Source organism: Meriones unguiculatus, assembly GCF_030254825.1.
Source record: "Meriones unguiculatus strain TT.TT164.6M chromosome 13 unlocalized genomic scaffold, Bangor_MerUng_6.1 Chr13_unordered_Scaffold_33, whole genome shotgun sequence".
NCBI lineage: Eukaryota > Metazoa > Chordata > Mammalia > Rodentia > Muridae > Meriones > Meriones unguiculatus.
The window spans coordinates 765,207-789,275 of NW_026843645.1; the positions used below are offsets into that span (position 1 = coordinate 765,207).

Here is a 24,069-nt window from a genome sequence, read left to right on the forward strand (position 1 = left end):
ATTATAAATCATTCTTAAAGACTATAACAAGAAGCCAGGTGTGGTGTCGCATGCCTGTGGCTGTCAGTGGGGCAAGCAGAGGCTGGTGTGAGTTCCAGGCCATCTGGTTTTGCAAAACGAGTTCAGGACATGCAAGGCCACAAGAGAAACCCTGTCTCCAAAAGCAAGGGTTTGCACCCCTGCCAGCTCTTCACACTCACTTGTATAGACATGTCCTAAGTCATAAAGTATGACTTCAAAAAGGCCATAAGAAAGTCCTGCCAAGCACAGTGCACCCACCTTTAACCCCAGCACTCGGGAGGCAGAGGCAGGTAGATGTCTGTGAGTATGTCTATGAGTTTGAGGCCAGCCTGGTATACAAAAAGGCCTGGACAGCCAGGGCTACACAGAGAAACCCTGTCTCAAAAACCCAAATTAATAATAATAATAAGATTGAAATAAAAGAAATCAGAGCCAGGCCTGCTGGCACATTGCCAGGTTCGTTTCATAAGGAAGGCACACAGTAGTTTATGGGGAAAATAGCAGATGGAAGAAAGATTTGAAACTTCATTTTATTTCATTTTTAAAATTTCAATTACATGAATTCTTAGTGGATTTGAGAGACCAAAGACTTAAAAATCAGTGGGTATTGTTTTAAAGTTTAAAGCGGAAGCATGAATAAAGGCTAGTTAGTAGGAAACATGTCCAGCCTCCTTTGGGAAGAGCTAGCATTAATGCCCTGAGGGGAAGAATTAGCCTTACTGCATTCTTTCCTGCCCACTAATTATACAGTTACTAGGAAACCAGCCCATAAGACCAGGCCAGAACTGTTTGTAGTCTTGCTGCCCAAAGTGGACCAATCATTTCGAAAGTCAGTTTCCATTACACAATCATGTAACGCCAAAGCATGTAAGTCCCTGCTTTCTGTTTTGCCCCATAAAAACCTTGCTTCCCTAGATCTCAGGGCTACATTCCTCTCCTGTGTCCACAGGAAGTTTGTGTCCCATGTCTGAACACGTATACAATTTTACAAACCTCATGTATTTACAGCAGAGTGTACACCTGGTCTTTTGGGGTTCCCAAACTGGGAATAACAGTTTCACTCTGAATAAGACAATTAGTAATTTATAAATGTCTCCCAACGACAATAAACACTTGTAGCCACAGAAAACAACCCCAAACCTACCCAATCCCTCTTAATAACTCATTTGCTTTTTAATAATAATAATAATAATAATAATAATAATAATAATTTAATAAAAACAACTCATTGCCTTTTAATAATAATGATTTAATAATAATAACTCGTTCCCCTTTTAATAATAATAATGTAATAATAATAATTTAATAATAATAATAACTCATTCCCTTTTTGAAATTAAAAAAAAAATCAGAGCCAGGCCTGCTGGCCCATTGCAAAACCTACCCAACCCCCCCTTAAGGAAAATAGGACTTTGTTCTCATGGATTTCTTCTAGCTGACATTTTGGACATGCAGAAATCCTGTTGGGGACCCAAAGAAAATTGGAAAAATGTTTAATTAAGCAAGCAATATTTGTGGTCCAGTCTTTGAATGTTGAGAAAATAATAAGAGTTAATAAAAGTCCTGTTTAGAACAGTCTAAATTGCTGGACCAATTAAAATTTGTAGCTTTCTTCCAAGCTCTTTTGGGAACAGGTCATGATAAGGAACAGCCATTGAAGCAGTTGAGGCAGGAACAAGCCGAATTCTGGAACATGCAAGATACTGAAACAGATGTGTCAATGTCTCAGCATGCTGGAAGGAGGATTCTGTCAGGTTTGGTCCAGCATCTCCAGTATTCACTCCTTTTGTTCTGAAAACATATAATTTCTTACAAGCATTACACAGTAATAAAATTATAAATGTATGAGATGTTCAGAATAAAATTAAACTGTGAACCAATTTCACCAATGTCAATTAAAAGAATGGCATAATCAATTTTGAGGATATTATAGCCAAGGATTTATTGGCCATGTACTGCTGAAGTTCTGGTTAGAGACTTTTTTTTATGTCTCAGTCAGTTTTAGAGTTGTTCCCATGTGAAGGGATTATCAAATTATATTACCTGTTCTGTTTGATCTTCTTGATTTCTCTCTTCTTGTGTGTGGCCAAGGTCTTCAGGTGGTCTTCCTCTGTGATACCTGATGTTTATTAGTTTTGAAGGAACCTACAATTTCTCTTCTCCTGTATGAACATATGCAAAACCTCTTCCCCAGTGTAACACATTCCCTACTGTCCATTGTGAAGTTAGGGTATCTTTGAAATATATAGACTGAAATAATTCAGTAGTTTTTTTTCTATAACCCAGTGTCTCTGTGCAGCTGCTGATTGCTGTTTATTAACATTTAAGATATTAAAGGTCAATAAATCATTATGTAATCTATCTCTGGGGGTGGGTAATAACCTTCTCTGTTAAGCATGTCCCTTAAAGTATGATTCGATTTTTCAATGACTGCTTGACTGGCAGAATTGTGAGGTATACCTGTTACATGTTTTATCTTAAAATATGTAAAAAAAATCTTTCCATTTTATTAGAGACCAGTCTTAATTTGTGTAGGAATAACCATAACTTCCATCACCTCTAATAAATACATAATAACTGAATCAGCCTTCTCAGAACTTATGGCTTTTGCTCATTAGAACCCTGAACATGTGTCTATAGTATGGTGCACATATATCAGTTTACCAAACTCTATAAAATAAAATACATGATTTGCCAAATTTCATTTCTTTGGTTACCATTAGGGTTACTTCCTGCAGGTAGTGGAGTTTAGTTATATAAAGAACAAGTGGGACATTTTCGTACAATTTCTTTGGCTTGTTGCCAAGTGATAGAAAACTCTCTTTTTAAACCTTTGCTGTTAACATGGTGTTTTTAAAATGAAATTCTGAGGCCTCTAACACACTTCCTGTCAATAGGTGACCAATTTCATCATTGGCTTCTGCTAGAGGGTCTTGTGGTCCCATATCAGATCTGATCTATGTTATATACAATGGATTATTTCTATTTCTGATTACTCGTTGTAATTGAAGAAACAGTGAAGTCCAAATTATCCTGAATTAGATCAGAAGTTTCTATATGCAGAACAACTCTTTCTGCATATTGTGAGTCAGTGACTATATTAAGAGATTCTTGAAAATTTGATAACACCAAGAGAATTGTATATAATTTTGATTTTTGAACTGAATCATAAGGATTCAGTTTTTAAGTTTTTATTTTGTTTGTGTGCCAAAAAATATCCATTCTAAGACAGCCCTCCCTCTGCATAAGAATTCCTGTGGGAGAATGAGTGGAAAGCAAGATAACCAAAATACAGGCCCTTTTTGGATCAATATGGTCTATATATGCATCTTCTAATTTCCTTTCTGCCAGAGCCAATTCACTTTCATCTTCAGTTGATAATGTTCTTGGACTTTCAAAGTCCTTATCATCCTGTAAATTTTGAAATAAGTTATTTAGCTCTTGAGTAATTAAACCAAATGTAGGCTATAGCCAGTTAATATCTCACAGCAATTTTTGAAAATCATTGAGAGTTTTTAATTGGGTTCTTCTAATTTGTACTTTTTGTGGTTGAGTTTTCTATAGACCTATTTTGTATCCTAGGTAATTAATAGAATCTCCTCTTTGTACTTTTTTGGGATCAATCTCTAAACCCCAACAAGGCAAAGTTCTATTTATTTCATCAAAAATATTTTCTAATGTTTTTCTATCTGAATCAGCTAATAAGATATCATCCATATAGTGGTAAATTATGGATTGAGGAAACTGCTTATGAATTATCTCTAACAGCTGTTTTAGAAAATATTGGCACAAAGTAGGAATGTTCAACATCCCCTGTGGTAAGACCCTCGAGTGATATCTCTTTATTGGACAGCTTCTATTAAAAGTGGGTGCTGAAAAAGCAAACCTTTCCCTATCATGTTCATGTAAAGAAATTGTGAAAAAGCAATCCTTTAAATCAATCACTATAATAGGCCATTGCTTAGGTAACACGGAAGGCAATGGGATTCCGGATTGTTAATGACCCCATTGCCGGAATAATTTTGTTAATGTCTCTGAGATCTGTTAACATCCTCCATTTGTCAGATTTCTTTTTTATGACAAATACCGGAGAATTACAAGGGCTGTTGGACTCCTCTATATGTTGAGCCTCCAGTTCTTCCAGGACTAGCTGTTTTAATGCCAGTAATTTTTCTTTACTCATAGACCATTGTTCAATCCAAATAGGTTGGTCAACCAACCACCTTGGTAAGGTGGTGGGGGTTTTATTAGCAGTGGCTTCCCAACATGAAGTTGAAAAGAATGCTTGTGTTGTATCTGGTTTATGGACAGCCTGGGCAGCCTGTATCTTTTTTGATGGCATTTTAAAATAATTTTAACTTGCTTATCAGGAGTATTACCTGTTTTGCCTCTGAAACTGGGGGTTGTTAATCTGGGTCTCCCATTGTTGTAACAGATCTCTTTCCCATAAGTTTATGGCTATCTCTGCCACATATGGCCTTAATTTTCCTATTTGACCTTCTGGTCCTATACATTTAAGCCACCTGACACGTTGTTTCACTTTAGATAAAGTTCCAACTCCTTGGAATTGGAATTTGACCTCTTGAATTGGCTAATTTGGGGGTCAAAATTTAGGAGTGATAATTGTGACATCAGCCCCAGTATCCACCATTCCTTCAATTTCAATATTATTTAAAATTATCTTTAACTTTGGCCTATGATCATTTATAGAGGTTTGCCAATATATTTGGTTTTTTTCCTTTCCTGTTTTTTGTTTTGTTTTATTTTATTTTTTTTTGATTTATCTATAAAACTTACCCTGGCCTCACTGTTGAAGTTTTTAATGTTTATTCCCAGGGCAGTGGCGTTTAACTTTCTTGTGGAAGAGTATCCCTGTCCTGTACTGGGGCCTGAGAAAGGACCCTTCAGGCATTTATTCATAAAGGATTACCCCATTTATCTGTGCTCTACATTCACTAATCCAATGTCAACCCTTGCCACATCTTCTGCATATTCTAAAAAGTATAGACTCCCTTTTGAATGATTTTGTTTTTTTTCTGGTAACTCCGTTTGCCCATCAAAATTAAGACATTTCCCAATGTCTTTAGGGATAGCTTCTCCTATCAAGGCCAAATTGGGTGATTGAGGTCTGTTGTCAATTGTATTTATAACCCATTTGCCTTTTTGTGCACACCTTGCTTTGGATGGCCGTATTACCTCTTTGCATTCAAAATCGTTGCATTTTCAAAGGCTTTTCTAGCTAGTGGATCTGATATGCTTGTACCCCCAGCTGAGGTCAATCTTTGCAAAACGTTAATGAATGGTTCACGTGGAGATTGCATGGCCTGAGAGAATGGCTCAGTCCTTTTCCCTGATTCCTCAACCTTGTCCCAGGTATTTAAGGCTGCTAGGTGACATGATGCTAAGGTTTCTTCATTATATACAGCTTGTATCTCTGTGTCAGCCTATTGGCCATCACCAAGCAACTGTTCCTTAGAAACACCAACAGCCCTGGCTCTATTTTTGTATGCTATCTCTCTAGCCTCTTCTCCTCATCATGATAGTGATTGTAAATATGGCTCAGGTTCTTTTATTGCCTTTGACATATCCTCCCAGTCCTTTGGGATTACTCTACTGATTGACCAGGAAGTCAGCATTTGTTTTACAAATGGTGAATGCATTCCAAAATTGGTGACACTTTCTTTAAATTTTCTCTGGTCTGGCACTTCCACAGGGTGCCATTCAGCCTCATGGTAATCCTGTGGGTGATCATCATTTGCTGGTCTCTGTTGTACACTGACTGGATAAACTAACGTTTGTTTTCTAACCACCTTTGTTTGGCTTTCTTTATTATTATCTTTTGCCTCTGCCTGAGTATTTTCTTTACTTAGTATTCTAAACTCTTTTTCTTAAGTCTGTACCCATATTTCATACCTATCTTTCTGTTGTTTGTTTGGTTCAATAATCTCTTCAATCTCTTGTTTTATGCCTCCATTCTAAGTTAATTTTTCTTTGTAGTGTTCTAATTGTTTGTTTTTCATTATCTTTTCTAAAACCTCTGCCCTATTTTCCTGTTGTTTCTTATGTTCTTTAAGTTTTTGTAACTCTTTTTTATGCCTGTTTCTAACCTTCGTTATTTCTTTATATTGTTCTACTTGTTTTATGTGTTGTTCCAGTATCTTTTCTAAAGCCTTTGCCTTTGAGAAGACATAAAAGGCTAAATCAATTATTAAAGTTAAATTGAGGAATATGAATGTAACCATAGTCATAATTTCTAAACTTTCATTTATGTCTTAAAAACATAAAAGAGATTATCAGCCAAGCTCAATGAAGTCTGTTTTAATGTTTCTCTCATCCTTTTAGACTGTAGTGGCAACGATTTTTGTTCAGTTTCAGGTTTGCCCACAGTAGGCTGTCTTTTGCTCTGAGGCACGTTTAAGAGTCTCTTTTAAAGAGCCAGTAATTTATCTGGGAGTTTTTAGGTTTAAAGTTTGGGTTGTATTGCTGAGAGCTTATTCCTCTCCCCCACCAAATTATATTAAAGTAGGATTTAAAAGGTGTGGATACTTAGATTAGTTGGGTGCCATTTGTTGTAGATTATTAATATTGACTATTGATAAATCTTTTAGTTAAGGCGTGGTTACTCCTAAACAGCTGCATAACCAAATCACCACACAGAGACCAGGATTTATTTAATTAACCTAGAGCACAATGCTGGCCAATAGTTACTCCATCTTTAACCTCTAAGCCCACACTTTCCTACCATTCAGATTCACCCATCATACTTGCTTTTAGTGATATTTTAGTTCCAGTTCATTTCTGCATGTGGTGCCAAGACCTCTCCTGCAGATTCTCCTCTTCTCCTCTCCTGCCTCTTCCTCCCACTCTGGACCAGAATGTCTCACCCTATCCTCTCTATTGCTCAGTATTGGGGCTGGTTGTTTTAATTGACAATATAGAGAACAAATGGTAGCATGTTTATGCAAACTTGAGACAGGTGATGCTTAGAAAAAGCATCACAATGCAATACCTTGATGGAAACCAGACAGTGGAGGAGAAAAATAAGCATTTGAATGAACAAGGGTAAATTGTATACATCCGTAAAAAGAACATTATACCAATATAATCCCTTGTATCATATTAGAACTACATGGTCTAAAACTAGACCTCAGTAGTAACAAAAAATAATTAACAGCCTGTATATGCATGGAAACTGAATTCTACTCAATGACAGCTGGATTATGGAAGAAATAAACTAATTAGACTTTCTAGAATTTAACAAAAATGAAGGCACAACTTACCCAAACTAATGAGACATAATGAAAGTAATTCTAAGAGGAAAGTTCATAGAAATGCCTTCATAAAGAAATCTGAGGCATCTCAAATCAACATAACAACACAAGTGAAAGACCTATTCAAAAGGAAGCAGACATACCAAGAGGAGTAGATGGATAGAAATAATCAAACTTAAGGCAGAAATCAATAAATTAAAACAAAGAAAATTCAAAGAATAAACAAAAGCAAGAGCTGATTCTTGGAGAAAATGACAAAGATAGACAAACCTTTAGCCTAACTAAAACACAGGGAGACACTATACAACTCAGCAAAATCAGAAAATAAAAGGAGGTATAATTACAGACACTGAGGAAATTCAAAGTATCATTAGGTTTTACCTTAAAAGTCTATATGTCACAAAATTTGAAAATCTAAGTGAAATGGAATATTTTCTTGCTATATTCCACTAATCAAAGTTGAATCTGGATCAGTTAATTAAATTAGTAGTCCTATATGCCCTAATGAAATAGAAGCAGTCACCAAAAGTCTCCCTGCCAAACAAAGCCCAGAGCCTCATGGTTTCAGCTCAGGATTCTACCAGACCTTCAAAGAAGAGGTAATGCCAATACTCTTCAAATAATTTCACAAAACAGAAAAAAGATGGAACATTACCAAACTCATTCTATGAGGCTACATTCACCTTGGTACCTAAACCTCACAAAAGCTAACTGAAAGGCAGGAATATACTAAGAAAGATAATTTCAGACCATTCTCTCTTATGAATAGTTAAACAAAAGTACTCAATACAATACTCACAAAATGAATCCAAGAAAACAACAAAGATCTCATTTACCATGACCAAGTAGGTTTCATCTTAGGCATGCAGGGGAGGTACAATATACAGAAATCCATTAGTGAAATCCACCACATAAACAAACTGAGAAATAAAAAACCACATGATCATCTCAATAGATGCTGAAAAACATTTAATAAAATTCAAGATCAATTAATATTTAAAGACTTAGAGATATCAGAGATAAAAGGCACATGCCTAAACACAGTAAAGATAATATACAACAAGCCTATAGCAAACATCAAACTAAATGGAAAGCAATTCAAATCAATCCCACTGAAATCAGAGACAAGTCAAGCTTGCTCACTCTCTCCTTTCTCTTCAACATAGTACTGGAAGTTGTAGCTAGAACAGTAAAACAACTAAAGCAAATCAAGGGTATACAAAAAAGAAAGGAAGAAGTCAAAGTATCACTATTCACAGATGATATGATAATATACATGAGTGAACCTAAAAATTCTGCCAGAGAACTACTACAGCTGATAAACACCTTCAGCAAAAGTGGCTGGATACAAAGTTACTAAAAAAATATCTGAAGCCCTCTTGTATAGAAAAGACAAGAGGGCTGAGAAAGAAATTGGGGGGAGGGGAACCTTGCAATAGCCACAAATAACATAAAGTGCAATGGTGTGACTCTAACCAAGCAAGTGAAAAATCTGTATAAAAAAAATTCAAGTTTTTGAAGAAAGAAATTGAAGAAGATATCATAAGATGGAATGATCTCCCATACTCATGGATCAGTAGGAATAACAACAAAATGGCTATCCTACCAAAAGAAATATAGAAATTCAATGCAATTCCCATCAAAATACCAACACAGTTCTTTACAGACCTTGAAAGAACAATTCTCAACATCACATAAAAACACAAAAAAAGCCAGAATAGTTAAAAGAACCCAGTACAAAAATAAATAAATAAATAAATAAAAATAGAAATAAAAAAAAACTTCTGGAGGTATCTCCATCCTGAATTTCAAGCTATACTGCAGAGAAATAGTAAAAACAATGTGGTACTGGCATAGAAACATACTGGTGGATCTGTGGAATTGAATCAAAGAACCAGAAATAAACCCACACACCTACAACACCTGATTTTTGACAAAGAAGCTAAAACCATTCAATGTAAAAAAGAACATCTTCAACCAATGGTGCTTGTCTAACTGGATGTCCACATATAGAATGATAGAAATAGATCCATACTTATCACCCTGCATAAAAGTAAAGTCCTTGTGGATCAAATACCTCAACATAAATTTAACACTCTTAATCTGTTATTTAAAAAGTGAGGAAGAGGCTTGAACTCATTGGCACAGGAGACAACTTCCTGAACAGAACACTAGCAGCACAGGCTCTAAGATCAACAATCAATAAATGGGACCTCATGAAACTGAAAATCTTCTCTAAAGCAAAGGACACTGTCAGCAGAAGAAAATGATGGCTTAAAGACTGGGAAAGGATCTTCACCAACTCTGCATCTGACAGAAGGCTAATAACCAGAATACATAAAGAACCCAAGAAATCAAATAATCCAATAAAAAATTGGATACGGAGCTAAAGATAAATTCTCAACTGAGGAATATTGAATGGTGTAGAAACACTTAAAAATGCTCAACGTCCTTAAAAATCTGAGAAATGAAAATCAAAATGACTCTGAGACTCCACCTCACACACATCAGAATGGCTAAGATCAAAAACTCAAGGGACAACTCATGCTGGAGAAGATGTGCAGAAAGGAGAACCCTCCTCCATTGCTGGTGAGAATGTAAACTTGTACAACCACTTTGGAAATCAGTCTGGTGCTTTCTCAGAAAACTTGGAATACTGCTACCCCAAGACCCAGCTAAACACCTCCTAGACATATCAGAAAGATGCTGAACCATACAACAAGGGCATTTGCTCAACTATGACTATAACAGCTTTATTCACAATAGCCAGAAACTGGAATCAAACTAGATGTCCCTCAATGGGGGAATGGATACAGAAATTGTGGTAAATTTACACAAGGAAATACTACTCAGGTATTAAAAACAAGAAAATCATGAAATTTGCAGACGAATGGTTAGAACTAAAAAGATCACCCTGAGTGATGTATCCCAGAAGCAGAAATCCATGTATGGTATATATTCACTTATAAGTGGACATTACCTATACAATATAGATTGGACATACTAAAATCTAGATAATTTAAAAGCTAAAGTAAAAGGAGAAACATAGGGAAGATGCTTAATTCACATTCAGAAAAGAAAACAGGATAGATGCCAGAACCCATAGAACAGAGAACAGGATAACAGCCTTCCATGGATGAACACTAAGTGACTCCACTCAACAGGTGATTGAAGCAGATGCAGACACCCACCACAAAATTATGTATAGAGCACAAAAAGTCTTATTGAAGAAGTGGGCGAGAGAAGGACCTGAAGGGGTCAGGAGTCACACAAGGAGATCAACAAAGCAAAAAATCTGGGTCCTGAGGCCCTCAAGAGACTGATTCATCAACCAAAGAGCATGAGAGGACTTAGAAGCCCTGTTCAGATGTAGCCCATGGACAGCTCAGTCTCCATATGGGAATCCTAATAAGGGGAGAAGAGACAGTCTCTGAACTCGGTTACATGCTTCTTGATCACTTCTCCCTGGTGGGGTCTCCTAGTCAGCCCACAGATGAATAGGATACAGGGAGTCTTAATGGAACCTGATATGCTAGGGTCTATTAGGACCTTCCCTATCAGAGAACACAGGAGAAGAATAGGGGAGGGGTGGGGAGGAATAGTGGGTCATAGAGTAGATGTGGGAGGGGGTTACAATTGGGATACAAGGTGAATATATTGTAAAAATTAATGATAAACATGGGTGACAGAATGAAGCATAAATAAGACACAATTTACTGAGAAACACACAAAAAATACTCACCATCTTTAATCATAGATCTAGCTAGAAAAAAAAAAAAACTTAGGCAACCAATACCTCAAATGACAAAGACAAATAATGTATGTTTAGTGTCCTTCTTGGTACTATAGTAAAAGAGAATGTGATAGGATGCACAAAATATCATTGGAAATCTCTTCATGGACTGAACATGGAATGACTTGTAGGAGTTGAGATGTTGATTTACTTTCTCTCCACAGATCAGCAGGAATGTATCCCTTGCTGAATTCAAGAGTACCCAAACCTTGAGAGAAACAAGTGCCTGCCCATGGCAGTGACTTTCCTGTCCTTTGAGGATCCTCTGGGCTTGGTCCTGGCCTGCATGGCTCTGTGCTTATCTGTTAGCACAACTGTTATTTTGGGGATCTTTCTCAAGTACCCTGACTCACCCATCATTAAGTCTAATAACTGGACTATAATAAAATACCTTAGTGTCTTCAATGAAATTATTTACCCCTACGCTTAGTAAGTTTATATAAAATGTATATCTAACCGTAACCAAAAGAGTTCTCCATTTAAGCAATGTTATATAGATACACTCTATTTCAGAATAGAAACCACATCTGAAAAAAACATTTTACTAAGTTATACATGTTACTTCTTAATTCGTGGACATATAAGTATTCAAAATTTAATTACATAATAGTAATTGTGATAAATAATACAGGTACTATATACTTTTCCCTTAGTATTTTATTTTTCTGGAGGAAACAGGAATTGGGTTGACAGTTGACAGCTTCTGTTGGACAGGCAAAAACCTGGACCTCTGGCAAAGGGAGGTTGCAAAATTGTACATCCACAGCAGAAATCAGTGTGCAGAATTCTCAAAATTATGAAAATAAATCTACCATATGAACCACTTATATCTTTCCTTGACATATGCACAATGGACTCAACATACTCTTCAAAAATATTTTCTCAACCATACTCATTGCTATTCTGTTCACAATAGGTACAAAATGAGAACACCTAAATATCCTTCAACTGATATAGATAAGTGAAATGTTATGCACATAAGTAGATAGAAATATAAATGATGATGTTGATTTAGGTAACTCAAATCTAGAACACAGATTTCACATGTCCTATCTACTCTGAAGCATATAGCTCTAGATCTTCAGTTGTGAGTATTCACCCTAGTGTGAAAGAAAAGAAAGTGTGGCAAAAGATTGGGGACCAGCCCCAGCCTTTGATAGTATCCAGAGAGGAGGGAAGGATAAGGTAGAGCAGAAATGAGTCAGACATGGTTGTCCAAGGAAACTTAGAGTCTTGATTCACTGGCAGTCAGAGTACTTCTTTATTTAGACAGATTTCAATAATAAAAGAGAGATTCACCTTGTTCTAAAACATAGATTATATCATTTTTGTCTCTAGACAGGTGTTTTAATTGTTTCTTGGTCATAAATTTAGTCATCTTTGATAAACCTTCTCTTTTTACTATCATTTTTCTTCATCAATGCCATAACATGACATTTTTGAGAATCTGGAGGCATATTTGCCACAGCCTGAAAGCCCATTCTCAGGTTGGACACATTCTCAGATTCAAAGGCAATAGATAGAAAATCTTCAAGCCAGCCTGGGCATATTGCTTTGTCCCAAGAAGTATATTATTATATTTTAATGGACAGCCTCATGAAAAACAATTTATGCCAAAGCAGCAACAGTTGTTATTAAATTCCTGGCATAATGCATTGTCTATAACTCATATCTTTGTAGAATTTACTTATGTACTAAATCTAAATATTCTTTCATTATTTTGGTCATACAACACCACAGTGAGACTGTGAAAGCTGATATTTTTAGGAAAAGGAGGTCCTAATACCTCATTTTAAAAATCATTTATAGAAAACATTCTTTGTCCATCATTATAGATCCTAGTGTAAGGTGAACATGTCTCCAGCCATTCATTTACATTTTTATCTAATCATTGAGGGCATACCGTATGTAACTCGTAATCTTATATGCCAAGTATTCATCTGAGGATACAGCAGTACAAGGTATTTAATCTCAATTACTATCAACTCTCCTAGCTCTAGAAACTTTGTTTGCCTTTTTAAGAGTATGTTGTTCTGATTATTTTCTTCTTGGGGAAGCATGGGGGTAGATTGTGCAAGACTATCTTGGAACTGAAGTCTCATAAGGAGTTTTCTGCCATTTTTATGTGAGTTACAACTTCCATGAGAAAAACATTCATGTAGGGCCAGATAATTGATATTTCCCCTTAAAATGAGAGGAGCAGTATGCTCAGGATTTTTCTGGGGAAGCTTAGAAGCAGTACTTCAGGATGACGGCATAAATGATTCATGAAAAAAATTCCCATTGCTCCAATGGCCCCAGGTTGTACATGTATTGAAGGCCCTCTAAGCATGTAGCAAGTGGAGATCAAGACCAAGGCTGAAAGAAAGTATGAAGGCTATTGTAATATGCAACTCAGCTATGCTAGATCTTTGTCAAATAGCTGTGCTGACTTCAAGACTTTAAATGTATATAAACTTTGGTGAGGATTTAATCCATTTGGAGGTGACTTTTCAGGGAAAATAAGCATCTATTTCCATGTTTCTACATATAGGCATCTAATTTGGTCAGCACCATTTGTGAAGATTTTATCTGTTTTCCAGTGTGTATTTCTAGCTTTCCAGTGTGTATTTATATTTTTGTTATAGTACTAGTGCATTTACATAATCAAATATCAATCAGGCATTGAAAAAATCAAATCATTAAACATGAAGGTAAATGCACCTTTGCAGGTAACTGAGAGTGAGAGAACCTAGACCCCCAACGACAAATAGGGTATGCATTTGCTTTACATATATATTAGTTGCAAGATGTATGATATGCAAGCAACTGAACATAATACAACAGGGGATACATACAGATTAAGAACTGGAGGTTAGGGGAGGCAGAGATTTCTCCATAGGAAAGGGAACTAAAATACTTGGTACAAGTGGAAGGTAGGCTAAAAAGATAGAATTGAAGGAGATTGGGAAAGGAAGAGGGCAATGAAAAGGTAACATGAGGAAAGACAGGTAAAATTAAGGGTCATTTGTTTGGTACAGTGGAAACCTAATGCAATAGAAACTTTCTAAAATATATACATATAAGAAGCCAATATAAATGAAATCACCACACAAGGAGAAAGTTCCAACTGGGAATATCTTGTCACTAAGTTAAGCATCCAGTACTGGTAATGGTTTATATTTAACTGAGATATTGGCCAAAGTAGTGTGATTGTAACGCCAAAACAATACAGGCTTTTGCCAAGACTATAGCAGCTTTCCATAAATTGACTGCAGTGCCCTATTTCTGGAGACAACACTTAAACTACATTGAACATAGATAAATAGAGCTTGTGCCTACATAGAACCTTCACACTTACATTCTAGCAACTTTGATATGGGAAGTCCTCTGCAACTACAAGAGGAGAAATATATGCACTAACCCAGCTACCAAATTTTTGAACAATAACATAGTCCTACCTGTAAGACATATCAGTGCAAGAGTTGTAGGAGTAAATAACCAATCTATAGTTTGACTTAAGGTCCACTTCACATGATGCAATCCACACCTGACACTGGATTATTGATCAAGAAATAGAAATTACATAGAGCAGGGTTGTAGGGAAAAAGCAAATACTACATACTACTAAAAGTAATAAAAGTGGCCCTTGCCACCATTCTGCTATACTCAGAACAGTATCTTGTTCGTCCATCATGAAAGAAGCTTCCTCCTGCAGCTGATGGAAACAAATTCAGAGACCCATAGAGAAAATAGACAGTCAGTGAGAGACCTCAGAATATGCCCTCCAGGTTCTTGAGTAATTCAGCCAGAAGAGTATAAGAGCCAGGAAGGATAGAGGATATCAAAGAAGAAAGCATTATAAATTAAGAGAACTGAAGAATATATAAGCTGTGAGAGACTGATGCATCATGCACAAGGCATTTAATGTTGTCCCTAGCCCTATCTCTAATTGATAAGTGCTTGCAAATGAAAATGTAGTTGTCTCCAAGGTACACTCATTTTATCCAAGGAACTATTCTTAATTGTACTTTTAAGCATACATTCCAAAAGGTAGATGGCCAAAATTTTCACTCACTGGCACGTTTGGATTTTCATGTCCTGTAATTTTGGCATGCATTTTAAAAATTTTATCACAGTTCTCATTTTAGTTTGCTGAAGTGTTTTTACTAGTTTTAAAGCTACATGGACCCTCTTTGTGTACTATTGTTTTGTGTTTAATATTTTATGAGGTTTCTGCATGTGTGAACAAGTCTACATCTTTTCCCCCCTTGAGCTCTTTTTCTTTTGTTTGTTTTTTCTAATAAGATGTGATTGTTTTTGTCTTTTCTTTATTTTACTTTCTTATTATACATTATAGCCCTCCTTGTTTTATATGAGGGTGAATTTAAACAGGATAGAAGGGGAGATGGGAAAGAGTTGCCAGGATTAGAGGAAGGAAAAACTTTAATCAGGGTGAGTATATGAGTAAAGTGACTATTTTGAAAAGAAAAAAAGGAGGAAGAGGAGCAAGAAGAGAAGCAGGAGGAGGACGAAGAGATGAAGATGAAGATGATTATGAACAACAAGAACAAAGAAACAACAACAACTGGATATTTGCATCACAAGAAATGTTAAATAGCCATGCACAAAAGATCCAGAATATCTAAAAAGTGCAAAAAAATAATTTATGAATAACAGAAATAGAGGAAGAAGACAAAACTCACATCAAAATCCCAGAAATATTTTCAGCAAAATAATATAATATATCCTTAACCTAATGAAGAAGGCGTAGCCTACAAAAAGTATAGAAAACAACAAAGCCTACCAGAAAAGAAATTGTGCTCAGCATATAAAATCAAAACCTAAATGTAAAGAAAATTATATTAAACAAAGAAGGTATATTAAAAGTTGCAAGTTGAAAAGACTAAGTTGCATATAAATTCAGGCTCATTAGAGTAACTCCTGATCTCTTAAGAAAAATTCTAAACCTAGAATGGCTGAGACAGATTGTATATAATCTTTAAGGGATTCTTATTACTATATCCAGTGAACTTTCAATAATAAATGGTGAATAAAAATATATTGCACAATTAAACCAAATATGAGCAATATCTCTGTAAAACTCCTTCACTACAGAAGCCAATAGAAGCAAAACTCCTATCTAAAAATGTTAAGCACACCCAATAAAAGACAAAAAGTGAATAATCCCAAGCATCAAATAAAAAGAGGCAACCCCCCACACCATAACTACGAAATAAAGGGAAATAATAAACATTGTTCATTGAAAACTCTCAACTTGGATGTTCAGTTCTCCAATAGAAAGACATGAACTAACAGAATGGACTAGACAAAAAATATCCATTCTTCTGCTGCATCTACTGAACACTCTTTACACAGGTTAGATAGCATCTCGGTGTAAAAGGATGGAAGGAGACAGTGGAAGAAAGTGGACCTAGAAAGTTTAGGGGATCTTTATATTATCCAGTTCACACACAAAAAATACCTAAAATTCTTGAGTCAATTTAAAGAGAATATATACTGTACACTCTGAATGAGGAGTTCCACCATTATCCATATGAAACCAACAAATGACTTATGCAGGTTCAGCACACATCTATACTCATGTTTACTGAAATACAGCTGACTGTGTGCTAAGATAGAATAGACTTGATTGTCCTGAATCACATTAGTGCAAAATATTATATTATTCAATTTTTTCATTCATGGAAAACATGTGCATTTGTTTTTCGAGATTTTAATATAATCACATTTTTTTTCTCTTTTCTCTGTTCTCCCCGTACAAAATCTCCCATACAGCCCTCTTTTGGCTCTTTCAATTTCAAGTCTTGTGTTGCCAATAATTCCTATTACATGTATCATGCATTATGTATATGTGGGGGGGTGTGCATGTGTGAGAGACAGAACATTTAACATTTCAAGAAAGTCAATCATTTTACTTTGAAATTATGAATGAATTAAAAATGTATCATCAAAAATTGTGACCTTAGCTAGACACAGAAATCAAACATTGTCTGACTTCACTCCTAATTGGGCTATAAGCAGTCAGTACCCTGAAATAAGAACTGAATAATCAGTATTAGAGCCTGAACATCAGGATGTAGTGGCATGACTTGTCAAAGAACACATTTCAGTGACAAAAGGAATAATATAAAGAAATACTACAGGGTGCATGCATAAGAGCTATTAATAATAGCTTACATTGTTTACTTGAGAAATATTCTGTGTCTATCTTTAAATCTCAATAACCAAAATGTTATAATTACTGTGTAAGATATATTAACTTATTTATATATTATTTATTCTTCCATCAATTTTCCTTTCATTTTCACCCTCCTGAGTTTTGAGAAATCATTCTTTGCTCTTTTGAAAATTCAAGCGACTTTTTTCATAAACTACTTTTACACACTTAACATACCAAAATTTGATTTGTACAATATTTTACAATATTATAATACTAGGAATATATGACAAACCACTGAATTTTATCAAGGGTCTTTATTATATATAGTATCACAGGAAAAAGGAAAATGTGAAGAGATGAAATACTATTCTTTCTAGTTGTTTTTAAGAGACAGTTGCCTGAGTCCAGCCATTTCAGGAAAAAAAAAAACCTCATTTTTTTCTTTTTTGTTATTATAATTTATCCACTTTATTTTCTGGCTGTAAGCACATCCCTCATCTTCCACCAGTTACAACCTACCTCCCTATTCTACCTCTATGCCCCTCTCCTAGTCCACTGATAGGGGACTTATCAAGTCTTACGAAGAATGACTGTACCTTCTTCCTCTGCAGCCTGGCAAGGCTGCACCTTCCAGGAGTAGGTGATCAAGGAGCCTTCCACTGAATTCATGTCAGACACAGCTCCTGTTACCCTTAATAGGGAACTCACATGGAAACTGAGATACTTATGAGCTACATCTGAGCAGGGGTTCTAGGTGTTCTTCATGCGTGGTCCTTGGTTGGAACAGGACCCCCTGGGCCCATATTTTTTGGCTCAATTGGCCTCCTTGTGGAGGGCCTCTCACATCCAGGTCTTTCTACCTCCTGAATCTTCCATATTAATCCATGCTTTCTGCCCAAAATTTGGCTATGAGTCTAATCATCTGCTTCAATACCCTGCTATGTAGATTCTTTCAGAGGCCCTCTGTGGTAGTTTCCTGCCCTGTTCCCTATCTTCTCCCATTACCGATGTCTATCCCATTTGCCTTTCTGAATGAGGATTAAGCATCTTCCTTAGGGTTCTTCCTGTTGTTTAGATCTTTTAGGACTCTAGATTTTAGTATTTTTAAACCCTATATTATATGACTAATATCCACATATAAGTTAGTATATACCATGACTGCCTTTCTGCTTCTGGATACCTCACTCAGAGTGATCATTTCTAGTTGCATCCACTTGCCTGCTGATTTCCTTGTTTTTAATTGCTGAATAGTATTGCATTGTATAAATGTGCCACAATTTCTGTGTCCATTCCTCGGTTTGGGGACATCTAAATTGTTTCCAGATTCTAGATACTGTCAATAAATCTGTTATGAGCATAGTTGAGCAAATGTCCTTGTTGTATGGTTGACAATCTTCTGAATATGTGCCCAGGGTTGGTATAACTGAATATTCTAGTAGCACTATTCATAATTTTCTGAAAAAAAAAACAAAAAAAAAAAAAACACCAGATTGATTTCCAAAGTGGTTGTAGAAGTTTATATTCCCACCAGCAATGAAGGAGGGTTCACTTTTCTCCACATCCAGTCCAGCTTGTGTTGCAAATGATGTGATAGTATCCATGAATAACACTAAAAATTCAACCAGGGAATTCCTACAGCTGATAAACAACTTCATCAAAATGACTGGATACAAAATTAAATTTATAAAAAAGTGAAGCACTCCTGCATACAGGAGACAAATGGGCTTGGAAGGAAGTTAGAGAAACAAAACCCCTTCGCAAAAGCCACAAAGAACATAAAGTATCTTGGTGTGACTCTAATCAAGCAAGTGAATGACTTGTATGAAAAAAAAAGAACTTCAAGGAAGATATCAGAAGATCTCCCATTCTCCAGAATTGGTATGATTAACATAGTAAAAATGGCCACTCTGCCAAAAGAAATCTAAAGAGTCAATGCAATTCCAATCAAAATACAAGCACAACTCATTACAGACCTTGAAAGAACAAGACTCAGTTTCATACAGAAAAACAAAAAATCCAGAATTGATTTTTAAAAAAATGCCTGTACAATAAAAGCTTTTCTGGAGGTATCTTCATGTGAGATCTCAAGTAGTAATATAGCACAACAGTAATAAAAAATGGCATGGTACTGGCACCTGTACTTTAAATCTTGAAGGGGTGTGCATCTACTCATTAATCATTTTTATGAAATCATATCAAGAAGCTGAGAGGAAAAACAAATATAGGGGAAACAACTGCTGTCTCAGTTTTAGACCCAGTTTGAGGGTGCCCAGACAGCCAATGCTGCCTTGGGCTATTTTTTCTGCTCATCAACCTTAAAGCGTCCCTGCTTTTCTATTAAGAGTGTACTTTTCTTAACTTTAAATTGTTCTCCAAGATTTTTTACATTAGCAAAAACATCCTCCCTGAATTTGTTAAACAATCTATTTTTCCAAATTCTTTCTAAATGTAATGGCTATTGCTAACAATCTACATCTATGGCTCCTTTCAAGGGCAGTGGTTAATTCATTAAACTGCTCCAGTAAACATGTGAAAAGAGATCAAGCATTGTTAATTTTAAATGCCAGTGATATTGCCCAGTGATGAGATAGAAGCTTTCTTAGAGTTTTCATACAACTCATGTTGTAAGGAATATGGGCATCGCAAGGGCAACAAGCAGAGATATGCTACATAAGAACACAAAGTCATCAGGAAAATCAGTTCTTGGGATTATGCTTCTCCAAGACAAACTCATCATGATTATGCTAACAAGGGAGCCACATTCCATGAGTTCTACAGCTGTTCTGCTGTTGCTCCTGCATGGCGCTTGACAGAACCAGGTAGCCAAAATAGTTTGCCTATATGTGGGTGAGGGGGGGGGGTAAGGTTATCTCAGGCCGTGGGAAGGAGAATTCAGGGTATTGCATGGGCTGTACTAGCCTGGACGGACAGATAACATGGAAGGACTGAAGGATTTCTGAGAGAAAATGGCAGGTAGGTTTGATTTGATATGTTAACTAGGAAACTCTGCCATTAGTTTCAGGTTTGAATCCTACTTCTATGGTAACATAAACTTCAGAGAGAGAATCATGTTCTCCATTGCATAATGATCTTCAACTGAGTTCACAGGGAAGAAAGGTGACAAAGACAAAGATTCTGTTTTTCTTTTCTTTCTATATATCTTCTTTCTTTTCTTTGAGGGAGGGCAGTTAACCAAACTAGACTCAAATTTTTGCTGTTCTGCTTTGTTTTTCTTACTATATGTTAGTTTATTAATTGTTTTTATTTTTCACAATTTATTCACAATTTATTCATTATATATGCTGATTGAAGGTCACTCCCTCAACTCCTACTGGTCCCTCCCTCCACCTTCCCCCATCCCCTTCCCGTAGACTACTCAAAAGGAGAGTTCCTCTCCCCTGCCATTCACCCTTACATTATCAGAACAGTACTCAGCTATTAAAAACAGAAAAATAAAATTTCTGCTTGTATTTATTTTCCATGGGCCACTGTACTCACCTTAGAAGATTTCATACCATGAAGCTTGCCTGCAACCTTACCTTGAACTAAACACTAAGTATAACTCATTTTAATGAGTCCCATCCCAAGATACTGTTTGATTGACCATCTCAAATCCAGAAACATGTGAAATTTGAAATGCTATGCAGTCTGAAATATTTTATCACAGGCATTTCAGAGAATGTGATGCTTGCTTCCTGGAGGGCTGTTTCCCACCAGCCCAGGAAGGCATGAGGGGCAGAAGATGAGTAGTATAAAGCTTGGAAAGCTCACGAGTATAACAGTGGTTAGCCACTCTGGGAGCCACCTCAGAAAGTAAGTTCAACTTTTATTCCAGAAAACAGAACACAGTGGCTTATATTCCTTGGGGAGTACCTGGGATGCTCCAAACATAGGTGTAGATAATTGTTTAATACTAGGAAATTCAAGAATGCTAGATTTGCATTAAACAGCACATTCCTATTATATGAATAAGAAGAACAAGAACACAGAACCAAATTATCCTATATTTGAAGGGAGGGGAGAGTTATCAGGGATCTGTGTCAAAGGCCATCTATCAAATTTGATTGGTGGTTTCCATGTCTAAAGATACTCTCCAGATGAAGTCAGGCAGAGAAAACGCACCATTGACATGGTTACCCATCTAGGCCAGAAGCAGAGTCATACATGAAAAAGAAAGCCTCCTCCTTCATATCTCAAAATTCAGTGTGGGTTGTGATGATTTTCAATAGAACCCCTGGAACAATAGGTATGTGTACACAAAGAAACTTCTACAGGATACTACTGTTGAGTTACTCTCAGAAAACTTCCTGGCTGGTGTTAGTTCAACATTCCCTACATATTCATCCACTGAACTAAAAGTTTTTTGTGTAAAGTGAGGCAATTGAAAACAGTAAATGTTGAGAATCAGGATTATCAATAAGTCTTCCATAAACACCTTATTATATAATACTGTTGCATTTAATTGATATTTACCATTCATTGTATTCTTTTTAAAAATAAGTTTATTTACTTTCAATTCCAATCATAGTCCCCCTCCATTTTCTCCCCCAGAACTACCATCCTTTCCTATTGCCCTTATTCCCTTTCCCCTCCAGAAATGGGAGGTCATTTCCATTGAGCTAGTTTTTCAGTTCTGTTGGATCTCATTGGACCAAAGAACACAAAGGTCTTTCTACATTGCTTATAGTCACAGAATTCCTCTCCAGTAAGGTAATTTTGATGATGATGATGACTCTAGATTTGTGCAAGGCCTCACCATTTTAACACATTCCTAAGTTCTCGCCAGTATGAATCCTTTCATGAAGATGAAAATTATACAAATGTGGAATAGTTTCGCCTTGTTAAAAGCACTCATAGGCTTTTTGTCCATTAGGATTTCTTTCATGAGTTTGAAATTGATTATGAAGTGCAAAAGTTTATTCACATTGATTGCAGTCAGACAGCTTCTTTCCAGTATGTGTTCTTTTATTTATTAGGAGAAGTTATGTTCAAAGGCTTTGCCACATAGTTATATTCATATGGTTTCCCTCCACAATGCGTTGTTGTCTTAAAAGATGAATATTACATGCAAAGGCTTTATCACACTAATTACCCTCACCAGGGTTCTCTCCACTGTGTGTCTTTTCTTGTTTGTGGATACCACTCTGCTGTTCAAAGGCTTTATCATACTGGGTATATTCATAAGGTTGCTTTATAATATGTGTTCTTTTATGGCTTATGAGATGACTTTTTTGTGGAAAGGCTTTACTGCACTGGTTACATTCATAAGGTTTCTCTCCAGTGTGTGTTCTTTTATGTCTTAAGAGAGTACTGTTTTCTGCAAAGGCTTTACCACACTGGTTACATTCATAAGGTTTCTCTCCAGTGTGTTCTTTTATGGCTTATGAGATGACTTTTTTGTGCAAAGGCTTTACTGCACTGGTTACATTCATAAGGTTTCTCTCCAGTGTGTGTTCTTTTATGGCTTAAGAGAGTACTGATTTGTGCAAAGGCTTTACCACACTGGTTACATTCATAAGGTTTCTCTCCAGTATGTGTTCTTCTATGGCTTATGAGATGACTCTTTTGTGCAAACACTTTACCACATTGATTACATTTGAAAGGCTTCTCTCCAGTGTGTGCTCTTTTATGCCTTATGAGATCAGTGGTATAGGAGAAGACTTTACCACATACAGTGCATTTAGAAGGTTTCTCTCCAGTACGACTGCTTGCATGCCTGCACAGATAATTACCACATGTGAAAGATTTACCACAATCAGTGCTTTACACTAATAAATATATTTATCTGTATTAATTAATTTCATAAATTGATCTAATCGTAAAGGAGAATCAAATTTTAAAGTTTTATCATGTTATTTACATTAATGGTTTTTCCCTTCATTATGGGTATTTTTGAAGATCTCTGTGATGGTAAGAGCATTTGTTATGTGGTTCACTTTTATAGCTTCATTTTTCTATAAGAGTTTTATATATACATACATATATATATTATTGTTAGAATACAGACCTTTACCACAGCAATCCCATTTGCATTGTTTTTTTACTGTATGAATGACACTTCCTTTGCAAAGTGAGCCACGAGAAGCAGAAGAAGTTCCAAATTCTTAGTATTCATAGGTATTTTTAGCAGTATTAGTTGCTGATGAATTCTCAGTGAAGTTGCAAAACCAATTAATAGTAACCGTTTATCGCATTCAGAAAATCTACTCAAAGTGGGGATTACTACAATATTAATTGTTCTTGGAGAAAGACAGGTACACTGCTTCTTTCAATATTCCTCTGCTCATGTGCCTTCCAAACATTGTGACATATGATATACCTATTTAAATTACAAGAATAATAAAGGATTCCCTCACTGAATTAACACAGTTTGTTTTTTGTTCATCATAGACATGTCATATAGGGATTAAGGTTTCTCCACAACAATATTCTTGACTCTCATAAGCTGCTCCTTTCACTAAACTTTACAATATGACTGCATGAATATGAGTAACAGTGGTTGTTATTCGAAAGTTTTGGACACATACTGATCACCTATTCAATATGTATACCTCTTACAATATCTGAGTAGATAAAATGAGACTAAACAGATTGGCATTTCAACTCAGTAGCTGTAATGTCTATATGATTTAAATGGTATTTTCTGTTACAACATTATTTTATTTTCTTCTATCTTAAGGAATGCCTTGCAAACACAAATCAGATACCTGACATTGAGGTAAATGGAATTGTGAGATCATAATGATTATCAGTATACTTAAAGCAGTGCTGTTTTTACACTGTTGCTTTTCTTTAAAACCTACAGGACACAGCCAGGTGTG

At 35.9% G+C, this 24,069-nt stretch overlaps 1 pseudogene; it reads right to left on the minus strand.

Moving 5' to 3' along the window:
* LOC132650787 (zinc finger protein 658B-like) overlaps positions 1 to 22,912 on the minus strand; it is an 82,100-nt pseudogene extending 59,188 nt beyond the window's left edge.
* Between the last annotated feature and the right edge of the window lie 1,157 nt (positions 22,913 to 24,069).